Source organism: Malaclemys terrapin, chromosome 2 (assembly GCF_027887155.1).
Source record: "Malaclemys terrapin pileata isolate rMalTer1 chromosome 2, rMalTer1.hap1, whole genome shotgun sequence".
NCBI classification, from domain to species: domain Eukaryota; kingdom Metazoa; phylum Chordata; order Testudines; family Emydidae; genus Malaclemys; species Malaclemys terrapin.
In genome coordinates, this window is record NC_071506.1 from 75,203,154 (window position 1) to 75,230,068 (window position 26,915).

At 43.7% G+C, this 26,915-nt stretch overlaps 1 protein-coding gene across 4 annotated transcripts in view; it reads left to right on the forward strand.

Annotated features, from left to right (window-relative positions):
- Positions 1 to 26,915, forward strand: part of GAREM1 (GRB2 associated regulator of MAPK1 subtype 1) — a 133,766-nt gene that overhangs the window by 34,003 nt on the left and 72,848 nt on the right. Inside the window, exon 1 of one of the 4 annotated variants that reach the window (XM_054019551.1) lies at positions 20,057 to 20,103. The exons of the other annotated variants lie outside the window; for them this stretch is intronic. The gene's annotated coding sequence lies outside the window, so the exon portion shown is untranslated. Of the gene's footprint in view, positions 1 to 20,056; positions 20,104 to 26,915 lie in introns of those variants that run through there. 4 annotated transcript variants of the gene reach the window in all.

Sequence of the window (26,915 nt, forward strand, 5' to 3'; positions counted from 1 at the left end):
TACAGAACAACAAAGATGGTGTGGGTAAGTATAATACATGAAAGGTGTGGAGAAAACTAATAAGGAAGTGTTATTTACCCCTTCACATAACACAAGAACTAGGTTCACCCACCTAATGACATTAATAGACAGCAGGTTTAAAACAAACATAAGGAAGTATTTCTTCACACAACAAACACACAGTCAACCTGTGGAATTCGTTGCCAGGGGGTGTTGTGAAAGCCAAAAGTATAATTGGGTTTAAAAAAGAATTAGAAAAGTCCATCAATGGCTATTAGTTAAGATGGTCAGGGATGCAACCCCATCCTCTGGGTGTTCCTAACTGACTGGTGGAAGCTGGGACTGGATGACGGGTATTGGATCACTCAGTAAATTGACCTGTTCTGTTTGTTCCCTCTGAAGCATCTGGTACTGGCCACTGTCAGATGACAGAATGCTGTGCTAGATAGATCATTGATCTCACCCAGTATGGCCATTCTTATAAAGGAAAAAAAGCTGGGGGGGGGGGGGGGGGGGGAGAGCAAGGCAGGGAAGAGAAACTTGTATTGAAGATAAACAAGTTTGATGCAACTGGAGGGTCATTTAACCAATAATATCTCTGCCCCCACCCCTTTGCTGTGACTTCCTCATTCAACCTTGCAGAACTGGAACTGTAGGATTTTTAAAAAGTTATATATAAAATGTAATGTAGGGTCTTAATTCTGCTGTACCTAGGTGGCAGCTTGCTTGCCTCATTTGTTCTTCTGACTGCCATGTTTGATGAACTTCCTCAGAGCAAGAACACTCCTCTGAAGAGGGTTGTTAAAGCAACATGTTTTAAAAAGTAAACTTTTTTTAAAATTTTCTCTCATTGCTTGGGGGGATACCTCCTTCTGTATATGAACACCCAGTTGGCAGCTATGATGTAACTAGTACAGAAGAAAACACTTTCTAATTTTTTAAAATAAAAGAACATCACATTCCAGGGTGTGTTACACTGTCATGTATTTTGGGTGTTGTAAACATTCTGCCTTTGACCTCATGCCTCACAGCATAGTGGAGGTGTGCAATTATTGCGCTATAATAACACATGCCCTGTCCTGTTGCTTACCTACGTGTTTTGATAGCTATCAGAGTGTCTCTTTTTTTAAACAAAGCACTGATTGAAAAATTTAAAACTGTGTCATGTGAGCCTTTGACAGGTGAGGCAGCTGGGATGAACAAGTCAGAAATCTCTTTGCTGGTTTAGTAGGATGTTATTGTATGGTAGCTCTAAAGCTTGTTTATACTTGATAGACTTGTTAATCATGGCCGAATGCGTCATAGGCTTGTGTTGCTCATTTGTTTCCTGCTAATGAGGAGGATGATACTGGCTAAAGGCCCTCTCATAAGTGAATGTGCCTCTTCAGTTGTGAAGCTGGAGAGCTCCAAGGATACGTCTACACTGTGTTTTAAAACCCATGGCTGCAAATCTCAGAGCCTGAGTCTAATAGTGTGTGGAGGAACTCCGGGGGAGGAGGGTGCAGCAGGGCTGGGACCAGCCCCCACAGGGGGTGGAGAGGGAGCTCTACTCAGCCCCTCTCCTCCCCCAGCTCTGCTTGGGCCCCACCCCTAGCTGCGTCCCTCTCATCCGGCCCCACAGCTGGCCTTGTCTCGAGCCTCAGCGTGGCTCACTCCCACCCCCAGTTGCAGCACCAGCCTCTTCCCCCTTACCCCTGTCCGTGTCACTCTCACCCCTCCCCCCGCAGTAGAGGCCCCGCTTCTGGCCCCAGCTCTCGGGGGCGGGGGGAGGGGGCAGAGCGCGGACAGGGGTAAGGGTGTGTGTGTGTGTGTGTGTGACCCTCAAAAGTTTGGGGACCACTGATCTACAGACTCAGGCTTGTGGGGCTTGCCCTATGGTGCTAAAAACCGCTATGTAGTTGTTTAGGCTCTGGCTCTTGTGGGTTTCAGATCCTAAGCTCCTGCCTGAGCCTGAATGTCTACACAGCTGTTTTTAGCGTCCTAGCACAAGCCTGAGTCTTGCTGCTGTGATTTTAAAATGCAGTGTAGACAGACCCTAAGACTCCTGTGATCTGTGGCTTTGGATGCTGCTCCTATTTCTAAAGGTTCTCTTGACTCTTGGACTCAGATTTGTGATTTGGACAGCCATTCTGCCGCACGCTGTATGGCAACTGGATCCTTGGGAATTATAAGGAGGGCACATGTCTTCATACCGTGGCACTTACATACCAGTCTAGCTACTTTCTTAAAACATTTGACAGAGAATTATTAAATGGCTATACTAAGGCTGTGGCTTGTCCAAGGTCACAAGGAACTTGGAATAGAGCTGTGACCTTATCCGCCCCTCAGCACTATGCCAACCCTACTAGATCTCCACTACATACTAAGTATGTTCAGTGTCTCCCAGATGCCTGTAGAGAAAGGAGGGGACACAAGGTTCTTCCTTGGCTGACAGTCTGAAGGTCTTCACTGCCAAAATTCAGCCATTCAAAAGGGGACCCCCGGGACAACTCTTTGCTTAAGCTTCCCACTCTGAATCCACAGTTGAGGGAAGCACTCCCTCCCCCATGTCCCAAATATTCAGTAAAGGGCAGGGGCCTCTAGTGTCTAGTTATCTGTACAATTGGAAAGAAGAGCAGGTCGTGTATATTTGGCTTCCTCTGATACCAAACATTTTACTTTCTGCCAGTGGAACTGTACAGCCCTAGGTCATAATGAATCCTCCTTGAGAGGTTCCAAGAAAAGAGGATGAGACCTAGAACAGGGAGTAGCATTGTTTATTGGGTGGGGAGTTTATTCACATGAGTTCTTCCCTACATGCAGCTGTACCACTCCCTGCCATGAAGCAGGATGTTTTGCTTCTTAATTTACTTTGTACCCTGCCTGAGATAGTGTAGCCTGACACCCAAATAGCACATGGCTCTCTTGGGGCTGACGTTCCCTAAAAGGCTGTGTAACTTTCAGAAAGAACAGTGCCTAAATGCAGCATTTGTAATACTTTTTTTTTTTTTTTGTACACTTCATCTAAGTAAATGTGTGCCACTTACTTATGCATCTGATGGCCCAGTAGCCAATGCTGTTGTATGGAAGGGGCTACCTGCGATGTTGATCCCTGTTGGTTTTAGTGCCATTTTGAAGACATCCAGTTGCTAATGTCTTTCTTGCAATTAGTGCTGATAAAAGTACAGTCACTGACATGTGATCATACATAACTGTTAGAGAAACATCCAATTATAAGAGTGCTTTTTTAGTTTTTTATCTCAAATATTTGGTTCGTTGCATAAAGGTCCATGAAAATCATTTATCCGTTCCTTTCCAGAACAAAGTAAAAGTAAAGAAGGTACAGATTTGGGGTGGGTTTTTTTAGTTGTTTGTGTAATTGAATAATCAAAGAGCCCCCATTTTTCTTAGTAGTGGTTGGCCCTTATTTAAATATTTCTGTAACCTGAGACTTATCTTTTCTTGATGCTCTTTGGGGTTCTCTTTCCCTGTCCTTCAGCAGATTGCAGCCAGCAGCATTCTTGTATCTTCTCTTGGGAACAAGTGTCCTGTACCCACATCTTTTTAATAGACTGATTGGATAGGTATCTAGCATGATTGTAGCCTTAATACCTCATATTAAAGTCAGAGAGAGATTAATTTTTCTGTTTGAAAGCTGGGATTCCCAGCTGGATTTTAAAAATAGGCCTCTATGGAAAGCAGATTATATGTCCTAATGAAAGCCTTCAGCTCCTTCAAAATCTAAATTTTCATTTGGGGCAGATGGGAAGAGACCCAACTAAATTTCTAGCCTTTCTAATTGGAGAAGATAACTGGCCGAACATGGAGTTTATGTCCAATACAGCATCTTCCTCCTGATTCTTCAGGCAGCTCTGCGCCTCTGCTGTTGCTCTAGCTTTGCGAACTTGCAGGTGGATGAAAGCTTACCAGGGTCTTGTCAGTCTTCATTGGGATTTTTTTCAGATTCGTTTGGACAGCAATAAAACTGATAAAAAATTTGGTTCAGTTTCACTCTGCTGCTGCTTAGGAAAGAACAGCAAGGCATAAATTGAGGATGACGATTTAAAAATAATGGTCAAGGAAAGGGTAGAGTAGCAGCCAATCTCAGCAGCCGAGAGGCTGGGGGAAGGGTTAGAGAGGAGTGGGAAGCGAGCCAAAGGGCATGGTTACTGGTTTTGGTGAAGCTGGCAAAAATAGTAGGTATCACTTTCTCTGCAAAACAAGAATCCACAGTCTCCTTTTGTAGTAGGCAGACAACCCGTTCCTCTGTTAAATCTTGCTATGTCTTCTTTCCTTACAGACAAATATTATGGAGTGAAGATGCTTATTGGTAATGAAGGTCTAGGTGAACTATTCATAGCTGACGACACTGTGTGTTTATGGGGGTAGGAAAGAAAGCTAACGCTACTGCAAATGAAGCTCTTGCAAAGAATGATGTAGTAACTGGTAGGGTTCTGGTTTTAATTCAAATACAGGATCATGTAATCCTTATTTTGCTAGATCCATACTATAGAACAGTGATGCAGAATTCTTGCAAGTACAAATATTTAAATGATTGTTTTGGGGGTGACTGCTTCATTATGTGGATTCTTTTGCACATTCCTTCTTTCGTCTTCTACCCTCTCCACTCTTTTTGTGCATTTTTCCTCCCTTTCACATTCATCTCTTCGCTCCCTTTCCTGGATTTTGGTCTCCTCTAGGTCTAAATCTACTTTTGAAAAAAGTGGTATAGATTTCCTATCACAGATGTAGGAAATAGTATGTAAAACCCACATTTCAGACTTGCATTGATTAACTTCCCAAAATTAGAGAAGGAGCTGTTTTAACTAAACTAAAATGGCAAGTAAATACACGTCTACCCCGATATAACGCTGTCCTCGGGAGCCAAAAAACCTTACCACGTTATAGGTGAAACTGAATTATATCTAACTTGCTTTGATCCGCTGGAGTGCACACCCCCCTCCCTCCCGGAGCACTGCTTTACCATGTTCTATCCGAATTGGTGTTATAGTGGGTTGCGTTATATCGGGGTAGAGGTGTAGTGCAAAAACAACTAATATTATTTTTGTTGCTTAAAATACAGCACACTGGATAGAAGTCTACAGGAAGACTTTTGGGATGGATTTTGGAGGAAAACAGGAAGCCTATAGCACAGGATGATGTGATCTTGTAAATGTCTGCTCAGGCATCCAAAAGTTTCTTCTCTGAGTCAGTGCATGCTGCTTCAACTGCTGATGGGAAGTCTGGTAGCAATACTTCATTCTTCCCCCTGGAAACCAGAAGACTTTATGCCTGGGAACCAAAGCAGTCACAACTGTGTATCCTATTAAAGAAACTGACATCACAGGTTTCTTAAGCAATGACTGAACTGCTGTATAAAGCAGTGCCAGTAGCAAAATGAAAACACACTACTATGCCAAATATAAATTTGTTGGTTAAGTGGGGAGTTTAAGTAGAGTTTAAGTTTTAGCTAGTGATCCAGGAGTGTAATTTTGTAGGGGGAGATGCTTCCTTAAAGTGTGAGCAGGTTTGTGCTTGCTTTTTTTTTTTTTTTTTTTTAAAGTATCCTTAAGCCAGGGGTGGGAAAACTTTTTGGCCTGAGGGCCGCATCGGGTTTTGTAAATTGTATGGAGGGCAGGTTAGGGGAGGGGGTCGTGGCCCGGCCCCCACCTCCTATCTGTCCCCCCCCCCCGACTCCTGCCTCATTCAATCCCCCCTGTTCCCTGACGCCGCCCCCCCCCCCCCCCCCCCCCCGGACATTTGCCCCATCCACATACCCATGCTCCCTGTCTCCGGGCCAGGAGCTCGGGGGCCGGGCTGGAGGGTCCCGCGGGCCAGATGTGGCCCGCAGGCCGTAGTTTGTCCACCCCTGCCATAAGCTATAATGTGGTTTGTATAGTTTTTCTCAGTTAACATGGATTATCCAAGAGTTAAATACGTATGAGCACTGCTCATGTTAGTAAAAAGGCTAGCTATACTTCTGTCTGAACTTCAGGACAATGTAAGGCTAAAGCTTTGTCTATACTGGAACCTCATCGGCAAAACTTTTGTTGTTCGGGGTGTGAAAAAAATATCCCCAAATAACAAAAGTTTTGCCAATGAAAAGTGCCGGTGTTTTGTGGGCAGGCATGCTCTCCTGCCAACAAAGCTACCGTCACTTGTTGAGGGTGGAAGTTTTTTGTCAGTGGGAGAGCTCTCTCCTGCCAACAAACAGCAGCTACACTGCGCACCTTTTAGCATCACGGCTGTAGCCGCATAGCTGTGTCGCTAAAAGGTGCGTAGTGTAGACATAGCCTAAGAGTAGAACAGGTGGCAATGGAAGGTTGGGGTATACCATGAACTGTGAGGATTTAGCTTTATTCTATAGGACCTAGGTTCTGAAGAAACTCTATCAAAGCCTACAGCATTATTTTGGTTCAAGCTGAAAATACACACTTTTTCTGCACTGTTCCCCCCCCTTCCCCCCCCCCGGCCCCTCCACTCAGCTTTTTTATTATGTACAAGAATATTGCTCCTGTTATTGGGTAAACTGTAAAACACTCCCTTTTTTGATCCCAAGGGCAGAGCAGGTAGCGTGAAGGGAAAATGCAGCATGCCTGGGTTTGTCACATGCAGGCTCCCATGCAAGCTTGGTTGGTGGGCCACCTGGCAGACAAGCTAAGACTTTAACAGGCTCTGTTTTGGATGATTGATGGACTTCAGAGGATGAAGAAATTTAAATCTAAACCACTGAGTAAGTTACATTTTGGGAAGGGGAATCGTGACCGTGGTCCCATTCAATATTCCTCATGTCAGTGGTTCAAAGGTCACTATGCTATGACACTCCCCCACGGTTAAAGGAGAAAAATGTTTTGGGATGTCACTCCCATGTAGCCTTGAAGAAAGAGATCTCTTTCCTTGGACATGTCAATAACCTTCAATTTTAGAACCCATACTGTATGGAACAGCTCATTGCATTGTATCTTAATTGGTCACTAGCGTCATCTCTGCCAAAATTAAATCTATTAATCTCTCATGAGAAACTAGAGAATGAAATAATAATTAATACAGAACTGGCAGCGAACTTCCTTAGGATTTACATTCATTTTGGTGAGGTAAAGAAGAATGACCTCCTGAAAAGTACAAATATCTCTAACAGAGTGGACTAGATTGCTGAAAATCAGGGATGAAACTCTTGTATAGGAAAAATGCTATGGTTTCTTAAACTTAAGTCTGACAGGCTCAAAATACAATCTACTTTAATCTAAGTTTTTTTTGTTTGTTTTTTTTATCTGTTTATGGAGAGCAATGCTAAAATCCCAAACTTTATGGTTCTAGTGCATTTAAATGTCTTTCCTGCATTCCCTCCCCGCCCCCATACAGAAGTGCTTATATGAAGAGTCTACTGTGTATGCTTGAGTAGGGTTTTTTTCTTTTTTCTTTCCCCCCCCCCCCCCCCCCCCCATCCTGCATAAACCTTCTGCTAGTTTGCTGCCCATGGCTTTGGTCAAGGAGCATACTTCAGAAGAATAAGCAGCACCAGACACACAGTGCACTAAATGAAGCACCTTACCTGTGAAATGCATTAGAACTACATCTGGAAGCAGGGCCTGGCCAGTGTTTGGATGGGAGACCTCTGAGGAAAACAGTGGACTGCAATATATATCGATAGCGCTTTGGTGGGTGGCACTCTGAGTCAGAACAGAACCAATGCTCTAGCACAATGCTGGATGGGGATCAGCGTTGGAGGTGTTTCATATCAACTGTAAATAAACAAATCCTGACCTCCGTTGTTGTTGTTAAAGATCTGGAGGAGAGTGTGTCTCTCTCTCTCTCTCTCTCTCTCTCTCTGAGACTGAGTGCTGCAGGGGCTTGCTGTCTCTCCCAGCACAGGAGTAGGGATGACTAGGCTGAATGGAACTTACTGAAAACTTCTGAGGAAGGAGTGAAGTTTGGTAAGATTTATGCAGGTCAGTCTCTTTTGTATTAACCCATTTCTTTAACCACAATGTTCAGCTCACTGTTAAATACAGTAGTATTGTGTTTTGAAAAGGTTGAGCTGTCATTGTGTATGGAGCTCCCGAGAGAGAGAGAGAGACACTCCTGCAGTGACCCAAGCCAAATGGGCCCCGCAAAAGCAGCCACTGTGAGAAACAGATGCTGAAGCCGAGGGACCCAATCTAAGAGTGGGAGAGTTGTGGAACTTCCTTCAGGGCCTCCATCACTAGAAAGGGTGCACTCACAAGAAACTGCAGAGGGGTACAGGACATGGGCATGCCCAGTGATCCATGACAGCAAGCATTTAAGATGAGAAGTAGGGTTGCTGTGTGGTATTAAACAGCTCTAACTTTCTCCAGACGTGGCTGTAGTGTTTGGTGGTGAAGTGATCCCTATTGCATGGTATCAAATTTCTTTGTAAAGCACTTTGGTTTCCTTCAGGAGGAAGGTTGCTATAGAAATGTGAGCTTTATATTTATAGAGAACTATGAAAATAGAATGAACAAAGACAATTTGACTTCAGAACTGGTGGACTAAAGAGAGGTAATGTCTTGTATCAGGGTGTAAATAATAAACATACACCATCTGATTGGTACCAGGCCAGTATCTGTCAGTGTCTGCCTGAAAATACTCTCTCTAATAAATAAAAAGAAGGCTTAATGATACACTTCAGGTTGCAGAAGCAGGGCTTATATCTGTGAGCAGGTCCCTGTACCTATGCAACTCACTTATTTCAGTGGGACCCCATCCAGGCATAAGGCTCTGTTCATGCTGATAGAATTTCAGGATCAGGGCCATAATCTTTAACCTGTAACAATCTCAGTTTATTTCAGGATTCTAAATACTGTGATTTGATTTAAGTTTTGTGATATGCTTTTCAACACACAGTTGTTTGCTAAGCTGTATTTATGGTTAAAACTGCAAAGACTGGAATTCGTTTCTTCTAGAAAAAAAGACATATGGCAAACAAATGGCCCTTGTAAATGAGCCTCCCACTCAGCAGTTGGCTGCTCATCCAATTTGTGTGCAGTGTAGTGCTAAAAAAGCCTCTTACTGCCAGAATATTCTTATGACCTTTCAGGTTTAGGAAAAAATAGACTAAAATGTAACAGTATTATAAAGGTACACATCTGCTAATGTTGGAGAAGCAAAACCAGGAGAAAATGCTGTAAAACTTAGTTTGGGGAATGGGTAAGTGTCACATTCTTTCCCTCTTGATGGTGGTGAGGTACCTACAGTTGTTATGAAGTACCTTTGCAGCCTGGCTGCTTATATTAAAGATCCTAAAAATAAATAACATGACACCCCACAAGTATTTCCAAGGTTCTGAAAGTATCATGTGGAAGTTAGATGTCTTAAAATGTTTCAGAAGTTAAACAACTTTGCACAGAGTATTAAATTCCTGTTGGCCAAATACTGCTCTTGTTCACAGTTGTGCAACTCTATTTTAGATGATGGATTTGCATTGCTATAATCTAGGGTTGCCCGGATTGGCTGGGGGTCTCCTCGAATCGGGCTCAATCTCCTGGAGACTACTGAAGCCAATCCAGGAGATCTTCAGGCACTAAAAATCCAGCGGGGCTAAGGCAGGCTCCCTATCTGCCCTGGCTCCCCACCGCTCCCGGAAGCAGCGTCATGTCCGGCAGCGACTCCTACGAAGAGGCATGGCCAGGGGGTGTCTGTGTTCTGCCCCCACACAGCTCCCATTGGCCAGGAATGGGGAACCGCAGCCAATGGGAGTTGCAGGGGCAGCATGCAGAGCCGCCAAGAGGCCACTGCCAAACATGCCGCCATTTCTTGGAGCCACCCAAAGTAAGCGTGCATGGCTGGAGCCTGCACCCCAGCCCTCTCCTGCACCCAATCTCCTGCTCTGAGCCCCCTCCCACACCCAGACTTCCTCCTGGAGCCCGCACTCCAAACTTCCCCTGCACCTCAGCCCTGAGCCCCCTCCCACAGCCAAACTCCCTCTTGGAGCCTGAACCCCCTGCCCCAAGTCAGAACCCCCTCCTGCACCCAAATTCCCTCCTGGAGCCTGCACCCCAAATCCCCCTCCTGTACCCCAAGCCCCCTCCCAGAGCCTGTACCCCAAACCCCCTGCCCCAAGTCGGAACCCCCTCCTGTATCCCAACCCTGTGCCTCAGCCCAGTGAAAGTGAGTGAGGGTGGAGGAAAGGGAGTGACGGAGGGAGGGAGGTTGGAGTGAGCAGGGGGGTGGGTCCTCGGAGAAGGGGCAGGGCAAGGGTGTTTGGGTTTGTGTGATTAGACTGTTGGCAACTCTAGTGTAATCAAAAGTATTTTACACACACATTTTCTCACTACAACTTTGGGAGCCCACATAAATGTGTGGAGAAACTAGACTGTTGTCCATGTTTAACCTGTCCTGGTGAAGGAACTCCTGTGCTACACAAATGATTCTAATATTGGGATCTGACTCAATATTTAATACTCCTCCATTGTGATTGCATTTGTCTAAGCAAGGCTAAGTACCATGCTCTCTCTCCTCGTGCTGCTCTGTATTTTTGGAAGTCTAGTGTAGATGGCAAGGGCTGGTGTAGCAGCTGCAGTGGTGCAATTTGTCTTTCCAGTTGTAATCCAACAATGCTTCTCACAATCCAGTGACTGCTTTGGAAGCTCAGAGCACTTTGTCACCTACCAAGCCATCTGTAAGTTGGCATACAGGCCTGAAAGCAGTAGAGGGAGGAAATACTTATCTTGGTATCTTGCACTGCCACCCAAAGGTGTTTGTGATCATCTTAATAATGACAGTTCTCGGCCCTGGAGTCTGTCTGGCAACTGCTGGGAAGGTTATTGACTCCACCCCCCCCACCACCACCATGGCATCTGTAGTGAGGGTATAGCAGGTGCCTGCATATGCCTTCATGCATCCCAGAACCAGTCAAAGAATCACTGATGTGCCAAAAAAAAAAAAATCTCAGCAGATGCAAATAGGTCTAAGACAATAGCTATTATGAAACTGTGCAAGACATTGAGGGATAGGTACAACAACATTTGCAAGGAATGCTATATATGGGCACATCATCCTGTGTGTCCCTGAAACAGGATGGCTAGTGTACACTGCTGCAAATAGAACTGGTTAAATGATATCTGTGCAATTCTCAGTGTGTCTTTGTTCCTCCATTGAGGCTCTCTTACTGGAGGAGGGTGGGTAAAAGAGTTAAATAGTTTTAGTAGCAAACTGTTGTAGGAGACACACAGGGACGTGTGTGGGGGCTCATTGAGGACTATAACATCGGGAAATTGCAAAGTAACATCAGATAACACAGACGTATTTACAGACGCTGTAGTGAAACTAGAACATCTTTCTAGCATCTGAGTTCTTCTAGCTGAGTTCTTACAGCTCCTCTTTCAATATAGGAGAGGAAATCATGAGCAAAAACAGCTTATCTGTATCCAGCCCATTACATTAAATTGCAATAACTAATTCAAATCTCATACTTTGGCCTTTTGCTAAATCTAATTCAACGTCACTACAAAAAGTATCTCTCTTCAGCAATGTGGCAGTCATGTAAACAAACTGGGAGATGGTTAAGGCTGTATTTTCTCTTAGATCTAAAATTCTAAAGAGGCTATCAGCTGACAAACGCCTGATCTCTTCATAAAGTGGAGCTTTTCATATGACAGCTCAGATTTCTTCTTGCAAACCATTGCACTGCAGTTTTTAATAGCGGGTAGGAGAGACGGCTGACTTTTGCATGTTGTGAATTTCTCCCTTGCACTCTGAACATATGCAGAAAGAGGACAAATACTACAGTCTTTTCTATCTTAAATTAGCAATGGCCACTTATGACAATGCAATATAGAAGAAAGAGACCCAGTGTGACTTTTGGCCTGCATCTGTGAAGTCATTTTATCAGAGAGTCTAAAGGGAGGTGGGTAATAGTCTCTATCTCTGTATATAACTGTGATACCTCATTAGGAATAGTGTATTCAATTCTCAAAGCCACTCAGTACAGGACCACTTCCATGTGTAAACATTAAAAATCATTACTGGTTGGTAGGGCTGAATTGTGAGTACAGATTTTTGAAAAGAGCTATAACATGATTAAGCAACTAATGTCACTTACTATCCCCCTGATCCTGCAAACACTTATGCATATTCTTAGCTTCGATGTATTATGAGCTCCCTTCTCCCTAGAGCAATTCTTAAATTCAAAAGAGCCCACTTGGATTTAACCATTTATTAAAAACTACAGTAGAATATCCGTGTGTGTATGTATGTTTGTAATATAGTGACAAAGTTCCTCCTCTATCTTGGTGGGTCCTGCGCTTATTGGCAGATTTTCTTGGCTCAGAGATTCACCATGTGGGTTGGGGAACAGCCCAGAGACCTTCCCCTCTGGGAGAACCCACAGTCCAGGTCAATTGGGAGGTTTGGGGGGAACCCGAGCCCGCCCTCTACTCTGGGTTCCAGCCCAGGGCCCTGTGTACTGCAGCTGTCTGTAGTGCCTCCTGTAACAGCTACAACTCCCTGGGCTACTTCCCCATGGTCTCCTTCAAACACCTTCCTTATTCTCACCACAGGACCTTCCTCCCGGTGTCTGATAACGCTTGTGCCCCTCAGTCCTTCAGCAGCACACCCTCTCACTCAGCTCCTTGCACCTCTTGCTCCCAACGCCTCACACTCCCACCACAAACTGAAGTGAGCTCCTTTTTAAAAAACAGGTGCCCTGATTAGCCTGCCTTAATTGATTCTAGCAGCTTCTTCTTAATTGGCCCCAGGTGTCCTAATTAGCCTGCCTGCCTTAACTGGTTCTAGCAGGTTCCCGATTACTCTACTCTAGTGCAGCCCCTGCTCCGGTCCTTCAGGGAACAGAAAACTACTCATCCAGTGACCAGTATATTTGCCCTCTACCAGACTCCTGTACCCCACTGGTCTGGGTCTGTCACAATATATAATATATATATAATAACTGCGGCATCTTGGTTGTGGGCAGACAAACCTTCCTCTGTTCAGAGTCTGTCTCTTCACAAGAGAAACTGTAACACTCCCCCTATATATCTTAAGTTACCCATGCGCTTTGCGATGGTCACATGTCACGTACACAGCATGTCCAGACATGCCCCACCACAGCTTTCCCTGCTGCTAAGTCCAAACGTACATTAGAATACCACACAAAACAAATGTTAAAATAGGGTTGCCACCTTTCTAATTTCAAGTAACTGGACCCTTGAGGCTCCGCCCCTTCTCAGCCTCTTCACTTGAGACTCCGCCCCTGCTCCACCTCTTCCCAAGCCCCTGCCCCCATCACTTTCTCCTCTCCCTCATCCCCCATCTCTCAGTGGATCATCTCAAGGAGCCTGTCTGCAGGTAGGAGGTGGCCCCGGCTGAACAGGTTAATGACCTGGCACCTCCCCCAGCCCCGTGATTACTGAACTTTTGGTTTGGTTGCCACTTAGGGTTACCAGGCTCCCTTTTTGACTGGACTTTCCAATCGAAAACCATGCACCTGGCAACCCTAAATGGTACCCGGACACAGAAGCCAAAAACTGGACTGTCCGGTAAAACCCAGATGGGTGGCAACCAATGTTCCCTCTAATTTTTTCCACCTGTGTACGGAATGAATTTTATGTGCAGCACCAATCTCGAGGTAATGTGTGAATGTGTGCCACCAGTAGAAACAAAAAACCCTAGATATAGAAAGATATTAACTTTTAATATATAATGCTATAACCATAATGAAGCTGAGGCAGCCCAAGAGAAAAGATGTCACACTGAAGACTACTGTGGTGGCAAAATGACACTAGTGAGAGCTATGGCCACACAGAGGGATGATTCTGTCACCTACACCAACCTCTGCTACAGGGTTTGTGAGGCCCCCATAAAGGGTTTGAGAGGGATAGGTTTGGAGGCTTGAAGGGGAACCCCCAGCCCCAGGGGCTGCGGTGAGGAAAGAGGACTCCTCCCAGCCCTCTCTCTCCGCAGCAACCCCAGACAGACGTCTCTTCCTGGCTGCTGCAGGGCTGGGGCTGAGGGAGAGACGTCTCTCCCTGGCTGCTGCAGCCCTGCACGCTCCAAGCTCCCCACCCCCACCTCATCCCACTGCCCCCACCCCAACCTCCTATTCTCCCCCGCCCCCCCCCACACCCCTCACTTCTTACTCCATCCTCTCCAGAGTCTAGGCAACCTGTGACTGCGCTCCTGCATGGCTCCACTAATTAGGTGTGCAGTTCTTGATGCCCTGTTTGGTGGCCACGCAGGTGCGCACCTCAGAGGGAATGCAGGTGGCAACCCTATGTTAAAATGGTGATAAGATGGACATGAAAACAAGAAGGGTAAAGGTGGCTCAACCTGGGGACACAGGAGCAACCTCTATGGGGTCTTTCCAGTCTCCTAACAGCTGCTATGGCTATGTCTTCACTGACAAAAAAGGCAAGGGTTTTGCAGCAGGATAACTATTTTTATAGCAGCATAGCTAACCCACATTATAGTGGAGACAAGGCATCTGTAGTTTTACTGCAAGGTAAACTAGATGAGATGAACCATGGGTGGGGTATAGTCTCATTGACTTCCGGTTAATAACTAAAAACTACAGTGGTGAACAATATTTTCCTAGCAGGGAAATTAAACTAGATTGCTTATTAGATTATTGCCATCGCCTTAATCCATCTTGTAAAGAGCTGTGTAAATTTACTACACTGTATAAATAAGTAACTTAGCAGTGTTCTATGCCTAAGTTGTTTAATGACTAACTGATAGCATGCCATAAAAGGAGATTTCTGTATGTTTATTACTATAGCTCTTCCAGTGTTTTATGTGAGCTGAATGAAATGCTGAAATATGTTAACATACCAAATGTCCAAAAGGGGCGGAATAGAAGTTATGCTTCCAGGAATACTTTAAATAGTATGGGTGAGGGAAAAGGAGGTTTCTGATACTGTGACATTTCATTATGATAAATTATTGCAGCTTATTGCACTGGAATATTATAATTAAGGATAGATAGCACTTCCCTTAGAAAATCTTAGGCCTGGCCTACACTACAAGGTTAGGTTGACATACGTTGCCTTGCATCAACCTAGCTGTGGAAGTGTCTTCACTTAAGTTTTGGCTCCTGTCGACATAAGTGTGCTTCTGCACCAATTCAGTAACCCCACCTCCCTGAGCAGCATAGAGCAATGGTCAATGTAATTAGGTCGACACAGTGTCAGTGTAGACACTGCCTTGCATGTGTTGACTATTACTGGCTTTCAGGAGCCGTCCCACGATGCCCCACGCTGACAACACATTTGATACAAGCGCTCCTGGTGAGGACGCGCAGTGCTTGATGCAAGGAGCAAAGTGCATGCACGCACAAGCGATTTAATAACTGCGGTGGCTGTATGCCGACATAAATTAGGTCAACATAATTTTGTAGTGTGGATATAACCGGTGCCTGCTTGGTGTGATGCTCTGTACCCCTCTAGTGGCACCTAGACTATCTAGAGCAGGGGCGGGCAAACTTTTTGCCCCGAGGGCCACATCGGGTTTCAGAAATTGTATGGAGGGCCAGTTAGAGGAGGCTGTGTCTCCCCAAATAGCTAAGCGTGGCCCGGCCCCCGCCCCCAATCTGACCCCCACCCCCACTTCTTTCCCCCTGACAGCACGTCCCCCCCCCCTCGGACTCCTGTCCTATCCAACCCCCCCGTTCCCTGATGGGGGGGGGGGCCCCCAGAACCCCTGCCCCATCCACTCCCTGTCCCCTGACTGCCCCTGGAACCCCCGCCCCTGACTGCCCCCTGCTGCCCCATCCAACCTCTCCTCTCTTTCCTGACTGCCCCCCGGGACCCCTGACCCCATTCAACCCCCCTGTTCCCTGTCTTCTGACTGCCCCTGCCCTCTATCCAACTCCCCCGCTCCCTGCCCTCTTACCATGCTGCCTGGAGCACTGGTGGCTGGCAGTGCTACCGCCATGCTGCCCAGCTGGAGCCAGCCATGCACCGCGCAGCACAGAGCACTGGGTCAGGCTGGGCTCTGCAGCTGCGCTGCCCCAGGAGTTCACAGCTGTGCCGTGAGTGAGCTGAGGCTGTAGGGGAGGGGGAACAGCAGGGGCGGGGGCAAGCCGGCCGGGCAGGAGGGTCCCGCGGGCCGAATGTGGCCTGCGGGCTGTAATTTGCCCACCTCTGATCTAGAGATTCATGAGTCTGCTACAGCCTTGGATAAGAGCCCATGTGGCTTTTAGGTCATGCGGTAGAGGCTCATACGCTAAACCTCAGATGTCTCAGGTTCGCTCCTGCCTGCTGACCACTGGGGGCTGTTTGCATTATATAGACATAGCCTTACTTTGCAGGGGCTTGTAACTGTCTTCTTGCACTTCCAAAATATAGTAAATAAGGGGTTTTTGGTCCTAAATTGGTATCTTTTCATCAAAGTAAAACATTTTTAAACTATTGACTCCTTCCGTTCCCCTCCTGCCAGTTTCCAAAGCTCTATTCATGACTCTGTTCACTTTGCCAAAGAATTATTCAGTAATAAGCAGGAATTACATCTGTTGATTGGGCCACTCACTGTGTGTACTGAGGTGTTTTCTCAGAGGGAGAGATTAATTTCCTAAATCCTTGCAAGGTGTACAGTTACTGTGATGATAGGGGATGGGACACATATGTACTTACCCTACACAGCTGGCTTGAGGGGTTTTTAGTTAAGGGAGTTATGTTGACTGAACAAGCTAGGTATGTACTTAGTCCCATTTTGGTAACAGCCCAGTAAATCTTGCCCTTCAAAATCGGAAGTCACTTCAACTATAGTCAGTTCTGAAAGAAAGCATTTTCATCAGAAATACCTGGCTATCTTCATTATGACCTATGAATAAACTAGGGCATTTTATTTTAAACAGACTTTCTACCAGCTGGTGAAACGTAGTGGCTCAAAAATCTTCCCCTATGTATAGCCAATTGGGAAGCAGAAATTTGATATCTGATTGGTTATCATTGCCCCAGGCTTCAGTATTGACAGCTTCTACAGAGGTCAAAAAAAAAAAAAAGCCTTGGGTTGTTTTTGGCCTGTCAAGATTTTTTTAGAATGTAATTTTTATTCAATGTTTTAAGTCTAGTAAGATGTAATATAGTATGATTCCATTTAAGATAAAAACAAACACATGCCTTTACATTAAGTCCTGGATTGTTTCTCTGAGCCTTTTGATTTAGAAAGTAGCCTGGGAGGTGTAGATTTCTTATACTTTCTCTTGGACTTTATTTTTATTTAACTTATGCAGCTGTAATTCTGTACTCATATATGGTGAAACCTACGCCATTCCTAGAGAGCACGTAATTGGTCCAGACACACAATAAGCATTTATTAAATGTAAATACTTAAATGTGACTTTCAGAGTTGTTCGTGTAACTAAGCCAAAGACTCATACTGCCAGTGCTTTTGGTCTCAGTATTTTTTTTTTCTGAAGAAAGAAACATTTTCTTTCTTTACCATAGTATGAGAATGCCGATGACATTAAAGCAGATGGTAATAGCAAGTTTTTAAGTTCAGTGTTTGGTGGAGTAGAGTCACTAAACATTTGTTGTCAGGTGACAAAGCAAAGCTGAAACATTTCTCAAAGGGCTTCTGAGATTATCAAACTCTGCCTTTATTTCTATAAAGTAATATTATGTGCATTTCTAAAGTAACTCTTACTGCAGTATCCTGAACTGGAGTCATGAGCATTCATTCATACATCTATTATGAAACAAATGGCAGAAATCCCTTTTACTTCAATGGAAGCAGAGCTAGGCTACTGCTGAGTGTTCTGGAAAATCCCACCTTTAAAAAGCTGCTTTCTTGTTCTGAGCATTTGAAAGTACTCTTTATCCACCTTTTCAGGCTTTCTGTTGATATTGCTTTTGGATGAGACTTAAGTGAATAATTAAGGATTAGTTTAAAATGTGAATTTGAGGAAGTGGTTGATGTGTTTCTGGAAAGTTTGTTTATTTTGTTTGGACACACTGGCCAGGACTTGGGGCTCATGTCCAAGGGGTATAATGGAAGTCATTTCTGAATATGACTCTCTGAAGTCCTTTTAATGTTTAATCAAAGATAATTAAAATCAGTATGTGGTCCTACTCTGAAAATGTAGGGCTTATCTAAACATAATGTATTGTATGGTTTAAATAGATCTACTTAGAAACAGATTATAGGAGATGCACCAATTTTACTAGTATGGACACAGTTATACTGCTAAAAAGGTGCTTCTATCTGGAATCAGCTATACATGTTGGATGTAGTGAGTTTTAAAATCAATCACACTACAAACCCTGCATACTCACACTGGGTTCTCTACCTACGGGTGCCTCATCACTGGTTATAAGGGTTCTAAACTAGACCCTCACTTATAACTATCAACTGCAATGGGTTTATAGGTGTAGCTGACTGGAACGTAGAAGTCCCTGAAACTAAGATCTTGTCTTCACTGCTGTGTTAGCTCGAGATGTAATCTGAGTGTTGCCCTTACCCCAACTCATGTCTTTGCACACACATTTCTAACTCAAGTTAAGTTGTGCTTTAAACTGGAGCTAGTTGGGTCTGTCAGGGAGAGTGGGTTGAAGCATAAGTGCTGCTGATGCCGTTATACTTGTATCCAGTATTGAGTTAGAAGATACCGTGTAGAAATAAGTCAACAGAACTGGCCTTTTATGTAGTCAGTCACATCTACCTGCTTTAGTGACAAACATAGGTTTATACAGTAAACATACTTCGTCATACTTCTGTGACAGAGCTCAAAATGCTAAATTCTGAATGAAGGATTTTTTTTTTTAAAGATTTACAAGAACCACAATTTCCATTACGCTTTTTTATATACATCTTTGTGTGATATCTATTTGACTGGCAGTAGTTATTGGCGTACTTCAAATAGCTGCTGAATTTAGGAAGATTACTAGGCTATTTTAACCTTAAGTTAAAGAGTTACCTTTCCATCGTATAACTTGTACACAGTTGTATAAAGAAACAAGATTAATATAGTGCATTACTCAGATGGGAAATGGTGACCGAATCCATTTACTTGGGAGGTTGTATACTGGCTTAAAGATTTCTCTGTATTAGAGTAAAGTCAACTTCAAAACCTAATCGGGCCAATAATGTAATGCATGTAAGTTCTAGATTTTGTTCATTTTTTACAAAAAAGTTTTCTAAGAGACCAACAGTCTGAGTTGCTGTTTCTCATTATTGCAAGTAGCCCCACACTCTGGAGGTTGCTAGACTTTTGCCATCCACAAGAACCCCTCCTCCTGGGATCTCTCTGTTCCCTCATGGTGAGACAGTGAGAGCATCTGTGGCAGGCTCCTACAAGAATGGTGGAAGCGGAGTGTTTGGAGTGGTGTGCTGGTGCTGCAGTAATTGCAAAGAGGGTGTGTTCTCTTTTGTGTCTAGGCCAATGGTACCTAAAATTTAGGGTATGCCTACACTGCAGCTGAGAACTCGAATCCAGGGGGTCGGGCAGGTTTGAGCTTGGATGGCTAGCCTGTGCCTCCGCTGATGCCACAGTGTCCACACTGCTATTTCTAATATGCTAGTGTAAACCACACACGGATGGGGGTCTGTCGGTGTTATGCTAGCTTGAGCCAAGGACGGTACCATGAGTCTGTCTACCTGGGCTGGGTGGCTTGCTCCCAGCTGCAGTGTACGCATACCCTTAATCTCCTCCAAGAGTGAGGAAGAGATCTCACAAGATATAGCCTCTCACCCTAAGCAGGTGGCCCACCCTGTGGGGAGACACCAATCTTGTCCATCAGTCATGCAGGCAAAGGGGTTTGTGTCTTAGCTCAGCTCTGAACCTAGCTGCTGCTGCATACCTGGCTGTCCTTCAAGCCATTTTGTGATTGTAACCTTCACTGTAACCTTTGCTTTGCATTGTATCCTTCCTGTTTTTGATTGAGAAACCCAAGTGGTGTTGAAAACTTGTCTCATCTGACAAGGACAGTCTATTCCGGATACTGTGCTCATAGTTGGGGCTGGGACACCTCAGAGGGCTAACAGAGAGAGCCATCAAGGGCCATCAGTGCTGTCACTCGGCTGTCAGCACATCCATGTGAACAAGGTACTCTCTACAAGAAGGCTGGCTGAAGGAAGGGACTGCAGCTCTGCAGCCTGGACACATGGCAAAAGGGGTCAGAGTATAGCCTTGAAATGCTGACCAAACCCAGGACTTGTAGGAGGTATAGGGTGAGACATGGGGGGAAAACTGGAGGGGGGGGGAGCGGGGAGAGTGCTGCTTTCAGGGCTGTTTGTTTTTCAAATATCTTTAACTCTGTAGTACTTGCTTTAATTCTTGAAACTATGGTTAAGAAATTTCTTTGCTAAGCTTGTGTCCCTTGCTTTAGTGCCATGTTGTCCCTGAAGGATTTCACTAGAAAACCAGAGTTCCCACAACCAGATGGACTCTGGGGGAATGTGTCTAAACAACTCTGGGGTTGGGAGGGCCAAGGCACAGGTCCCAAGATGTAGGGAGCCAGGCTGTCCGCTCCCGTGCCCAGAAGGGTGTCAGATATAGTCTGCACGCAGGATTGTGTCTCAGATCCCCCCCAGACTAGGAGTAGTGACCAGTAACTACCCAGACCCAGGGGACCTTAGAAGCATGTGTGTCTGTCCAGAAAGGACCAGTTTGACACTTAAGCTCCAGGATGCACTCTTGTGGCAGACAGACAAAGTTAAGAGAACACTATGTAGTACTGTCTCACAAGGTCCATCTTGCCTTTCATGTTATCAACACCACAAAAACCTTGAACAGAAGTTTGATTCTGTTGTTGCATTGGGGATTGCTGAGTACAATTAAGCTACAATTAAAACTGAGTCTTGTCAGTGACTGTATCTCTCAAAGCAATGTAGAACCCTATTATAAGAATGGGGTGGGGGGAGGGATAGCTCAGTGGTTTGAGCATTGGCCTGCTAAACCCAGGGTTGTGAGTTCAATCCTTGAGGGGGCCACTTAGGGATCTGGGGCAAAATCAGTACTTGGTCCTGCTAGTAAAGGCAGGGGGCTGGACTAAATGACCTTTCAAGGTCCCTTCCAGTTCTAGGAGATAGGATATCTCCATTATTATAAGAAAAATTTTGTTTTGTTATCTCTGGCAAACAATGTTTTGTAAATCATAAGAACATAAAAATGGCAATACTGGGTCAGATCAGTGGTCCATCTAGCCCAGTATCCTGTCTTCCGACAGTGGCTGGTAGTAGATGCTTCAGAGGAAATGACTAGAACAGGACAATTATTGAGTGACCCACCCCCAGTGATCCACTCCCAACTTCTAGCAAAATCACTACACTAAGCAACAAAGAAAATAATTTACAACCTTAACTTCATTATTTAATCAGGGCACTTAAAGAATTGGAATACTATAGTGAAGATTGCAAAACTGATTCTATTATAGCACCTGCTTTTCAGGCACACTTTCTTTAATTATTCTTGTGGATTAGAATTTCCTGTTTGTTTTGTTTCAGCCCAAAAGTGAAATGTAGATGAGTGGAACATTTGTGTGGGCTCTTTCAGCAGTTTTGAGTTCTTGGAAGTTTCCAATCTCAAATTAACATTTTGGCATTTCATCACTGCGTATTGACCCAATAATACTAAAATTGATACGAGTCAGGTTTATATGGCTTTCTTATTTCAAAAAGACAACTAATCTGGGTAGCCTATTTCCTCTAGAACAGGGGTTCTCAAACTTCATTGCACCGCAACCCCCTTCTGACCACAAAAATTACTACATGACCCCTCAAGGGGGGACCGAAGTCTGAGCTCACCCCAGGCGGGGGCAAAGCCAAAGCCCAAGACCTTCAGCCCCAGGTGGGGGGGCGGGGGGGGAGGTCTGTAACCTGAACCCTGCCAGCTAAGGCTGACGCCTTCGGGCTTTTGCCCCAGGTGGTGGGGCTCAAACTTCGGCCCCAGCAAGTCTAACGCCAGCCCTGGTGACCCCATTAAAATGGGGTCCTGACCCACTTTGGGGTCCTGACCCACAGTTTGAGAACCTCTGCTCTAGAAATTCTTAATCCCAAATGTGTTTCCCTTTTTTCATCCCACTGAAGCTGGCAGGTACAGGCCTTTCATTAACAGCTTCTGAATAGTACCCTTCAGACCTCTTGTAAACAAATGTGGATATTTTGCATAGTGCTCAGTCATAGCTAAATATGTGTGCAATATGTGTAACATGAATTTTAAGGTACAGTGAACTCAAGTTTATTACAATTTTATACAGAAATTAAATGGTTGAAATGTAAAAATTCAGAATTGTCAGATGTAGTTGCCCCCAGATATTAATGATCACTTATCAATTAGTTCATTGACTAGTTCATTGATTGTCTAGGTTTTACCAACAGAAATCAGGGAAAAATAAAATGTAGCTCATCTCAAAACTGACTCCAGGAGTTGGGTAGAACCCACAAATAACTTTAAAAACAATTTTTTAAAAGTTTCTTAAACATTTTTTTCACTATTATAGAACATGAGAAGAACCTACAAAAAATCTTAGTTATGCAGCTGGAAAATACATGTAGCATTAGCTTTCCCCCCCACCCTAAACTGACTGCAACTAATTTTAAGCTGCACTTGGGTGGTAGTTTCATTTGGAAGTAAATATTGTGTTAGTTTAAACTAACTTGCTGAAACCTGGGATAAACTCAAGTTGTTGGTGAAAAGTAATACGACAGTGGAACTATGAAGCCATTTTTATTAAAGAAATTAGACTTAAGTAAATGGCCACCATGTAGAATCAAATGCAGACCTGGTGTAAGTGCTTGCAACACTCTTGACTTGCGTGGAATTCCACCTACTGACAACAAAGTGAACGAAACACACACACAGTGAGTAATGTGACATCTGTGACTAAAGTCAGCAGGTCACAGCTCATTTACTTAATAGACTAACTAAAAAAACTTGCATTGACTTTGTTGAGGGGGTATGTCTCTGTACCACTTCTTAGCATCAGGGTGTGATTAATTTTGAATCCAGTTTATTCAGAGAATTTATTTTTTGTTGTTTGTATTTCAGTAGCAGCCACGATGCGTTGGGCACTACTCAAATGCACAGGAAGGCACAGCACCTACCACAAAAAGTTGTCAGTCTAATAAAGACGAGCAACATACAAAGGGAGGGAGGAGTAGGATGCAATCAAAAGAGAGACACAAAGTATGTTCGTGATATACTTTTTTTTTGGTGACACACTGATCTTTTATTCAAACCAGTGTTCCTTTTTTTTTTTTTTTCCTCCCGCTGGCAGCCTCTTCCCTTGACTGAGTGATGCTTCCTGTCTTCCATTCTTGGTAGAGAATCTATGTGTTCTGCCAGAATGCAGCTGTCATTTGAAACAATCTGTTCTGTGCTTTGGTGTAGGCTGGGTGTTCAAAGGGGAGCTCTGTTGATTCTTACACATTTAAGAGATTAGAGCGTGACTTCAACCCCCCGGTTATAAAGGCTTAAAGACCAGCTGCAGAAGGAAGTATTAGGAGACCATTTCACTAGCCAGGGCTTTCTACAGTGAAGTGGTTTAGGGTATGGTCTGTGTGGATTGGGAGGAGAGGCATGCTACTATTTCTATCAAACAGCCCCTCAGTTTTTTAAATGTAATTAAAAATAAATCCACAAACAGCAGTGCTATATAAAATTCCTAAAAGGGTTTCTTCACAGCATCCATTTCTGGTGTGCATCCCCCACCCCAGGCAGAAGACCTTTTCCTTACGCTAGCATGAAACTTAGTCAAATAATTGTTTGCTAAAACACTTGGTTAGAGTCACTCCTTTTTCCAAAAATATCTATGAAACCCTGAATGTACAGAAACAGAGGTGGGTGGGGAGAGTCTGTGGCAATGTTTTTTTATTTTTGTGAGAGCAGTTGAGAACCTGTTTGTCTGATTTTTCTTTTTATGAAGAAAAGAAAAAATAAATGTAGCTGATTGGATTTACCTAGCTTCCTTAGCAGTAACGGCTGAAGGAAAAAACATTTCTATTGGACAAGTGAGTCTGGAAGGTAATTGATGCCAGAATCACATGATAGAGTGCAGTCGTAAGGAGCTTGCTCACAGTTACAAAGGGTGCTTGTAGATGAGTTAATTGTCTAAAATAAGCCTCCCTTAATAATTGGCATGTACCTTGAATTTTGCCACCCACTAGGTGTACCAGGTATTCTGTTAAAAGTTTTTCTTCTAAAGACTATTTTGGGAGACCAAATAATATTTAGCCTATTTATATTTTTGTGTGTGTAAGATGGATGCTTTCTGTTTCAGTTATTATCAGCATACACCCTCCTTTCCATGTAGTAATACTGCTTGAGAATATTAATTAAATTAAATTGAACCTAAAGACCACTTACCTTGAGCGTAAGGGAAAAAAACTAATTACTCTTTGGCTTCATCTATATTCACAAAGCTAGAAATTACTGCCTTTATCTCCCCATAGTGTTTTATTTGAAGCTGAAGGAAGAAAAACTTCTATTAGTATTCATATAATCTTTAAGCACCTTGAGATTCACACTGTTAATGCACTTGATTGTGGGGATGGAGGAAAATTTTAAGTCTCTCTGAATAAAGTTTTTTTTACACTATATGCCGTGGGAATGTAGTTTGAGCATGCAAGTTGAAGTAGACCAAAAGCTATTGAAGAATGTTTGATAAACCTCATGTTAAACTTATATATATTTTATCTTAGTTAGTATACTGTTTTTTTTCCCCCTGATACGTATAAAAGTGTCTTTTTTTTTTTAAATTTGACTCACCCCAATGGAAAGTGTAATTTCCATTAGAAAAACTATTACACTGTACTCGAAGGGTAATTACTGAAGGTAGAAAACTTCCCCAAAAATGTGTTCGACTTAATCAAAAAATGGGATCAGTTTTATTCTGTTTATTACAGAAAACTACTTACCTTCCTAAGTTCTAAGTGAACATTAATTTTTTTTAAAATCACTTAATGTACTTCATCTAGGGTTGTAAAATTCAAGTTCTATCAGAAAAGTTCAAAAGATCTCCACAAGCTCCACAGACAGTCAATGAATATTTCAGCTGTTCAACTTTAGAGATCATAAGATCACATCTTTTTTCCTCCTCCTCCTCTCTCTCCAGTCTGCAAAGACTGTTCTGTTTGTACAGTTTCTTGGAACAAAATCCATTGACAGTCTGCGCAGTAGATTTATTAAGCAAATACAGTAGCTCCTTCTGTAGCTTCCTTTCCTGTATCATGTCTGTAACCTCTGGCCCTCTTCCAAGATGTCAGGCCAAGCGGGATAGCTGGATACATTAATTGTGCTTATGTGGAGTTGAGGGGCTTAGACTTCTTTCATCCACTTTTTTTTTTTAAACCTTGTCTAGCTAACTAATTCCTCGAGATATTTAGTTTTAAAGCAAACGTTGGCCTGTGGACCACTTGTTAGTGGTCTGTGGAGAGCTAGCTGGCTGGTGACATGGAACTGGCTATGTTCCTTGTTTCCAGCTGCTAAATACACTAAAAGAAGCTAAAAATGTATTTTTGTTCCATTTCAGTAATTGTTGTTGCTACCATAAGGATATTAAGTGGTTGTGAATGGGAAGATGGTCAACAAGACAGTATCTCCTTAAGATATGTTCCCACCCTATAAAACTGTTTTTGAGAACCAATGGCTTAAAGGATTGCATTCTTAATACTCTGTGGCACTATCTTCTCTGTAGTTAATGTGATTGCTTTGTTTGGTGTTGACAGTAGAATCCTATTAATTTGGACACTGCTTTCTAGTGGATGGCCTTTCTTCCCTACTAAGGAAAAACATCTTTTGTTAATCAGGCAATCTCAATCCTATTGGTGCTACCAGGGAGCTGTATAGCTTCAGGAAGCCGATTGTGTTATTAGACAGGCCTACAGAGTGAGAAGGCACTATCCACAAGGTGGGGTGTGGGGGTGGGGGGGCAGGGCAGGACTGCTAACTGCCTGGTGTCAGGTTGCCTAGCATGTGCAGTTTGTGAAAAGGAAGTCAGGCCCTTTCAGTGCTCACTTTTCCTTGGAATTCCTTTTGGTGCATACTCTTCAGAAAGGGAGTTTTATATGAAGGGTTTAGAAGAAACATGGTAGATAAATAAAAGTGTACATAGGATAAAAGCGGTGGGTTACACCTCAGTAATTAAAAATATATTTGAGACAAGTAAATGTTAATTCTTTCCAGTAAAACTATTGTTGCCAATCCATTATTAAATCAAAACAAACAAAAGACCCGAGTTGCACCGTCCTTGTGCTTTCCACAACAGTTGTCTGTTAAACTTGTAGTTCACAAAATGAACTGAGATTTTTTGATACAATCCAACAAAAGATCAAAAGTCTAATATTGAGAGTGACTGTATGTAATTGTGAGAAGGAAAACACAGACATGGTGGATGTAGGACGGTATCTCGGCTATTAAATGTCTTAGCTTCTCCCAGGCTCTCTGACAACCTGATTGTTTTTAGGGCTCTGTGTGTCTGTGGGCTTTTTTTGTTAAGGTGAACTAAACTTTATTTAAAGTTCAAAAACTAAAAGCTCAAATGATTAATAAATTTACCAATAAATTATAGTTTTAAAATCACTTCCTCCTTCACTTTACCTGCCAAGACCTGTGTTCAGGCCCTCTGGATTCTGTATTTTTCTCGTGCTGTAGTTGGTGCCTATGGGCTCTACAGTTAGAGCTGGAGATGTAATTTCCAGCTCAGGGAGACATAGGCACACTAGGGGGTTGTCTACATTGCGACATTGTTGACAAAACTTTTGCGTTTCACAGGTACTTAAAAAAGCACCCCCGTGAAAGACAAAAGTTTTGCCGACGCAAGTGGCACTGTGAACGCGGCTTTGTCCCGCTCTTGGGACGGGAAGTATTTTGTCAGCAAAAGTGCTGACAAACTACCGACAAAATACTGACAGAGAGTGTTCACACACACACACTGACTTTTAGCGACAAGGCTGTATCAACATAGCCTTGTCGCTAAAATCTGCGTAGTGTAGACAAGCCCTAAGTGTACTAGCTCAGTGGAAGCTAGTGCACCTACGTCTCC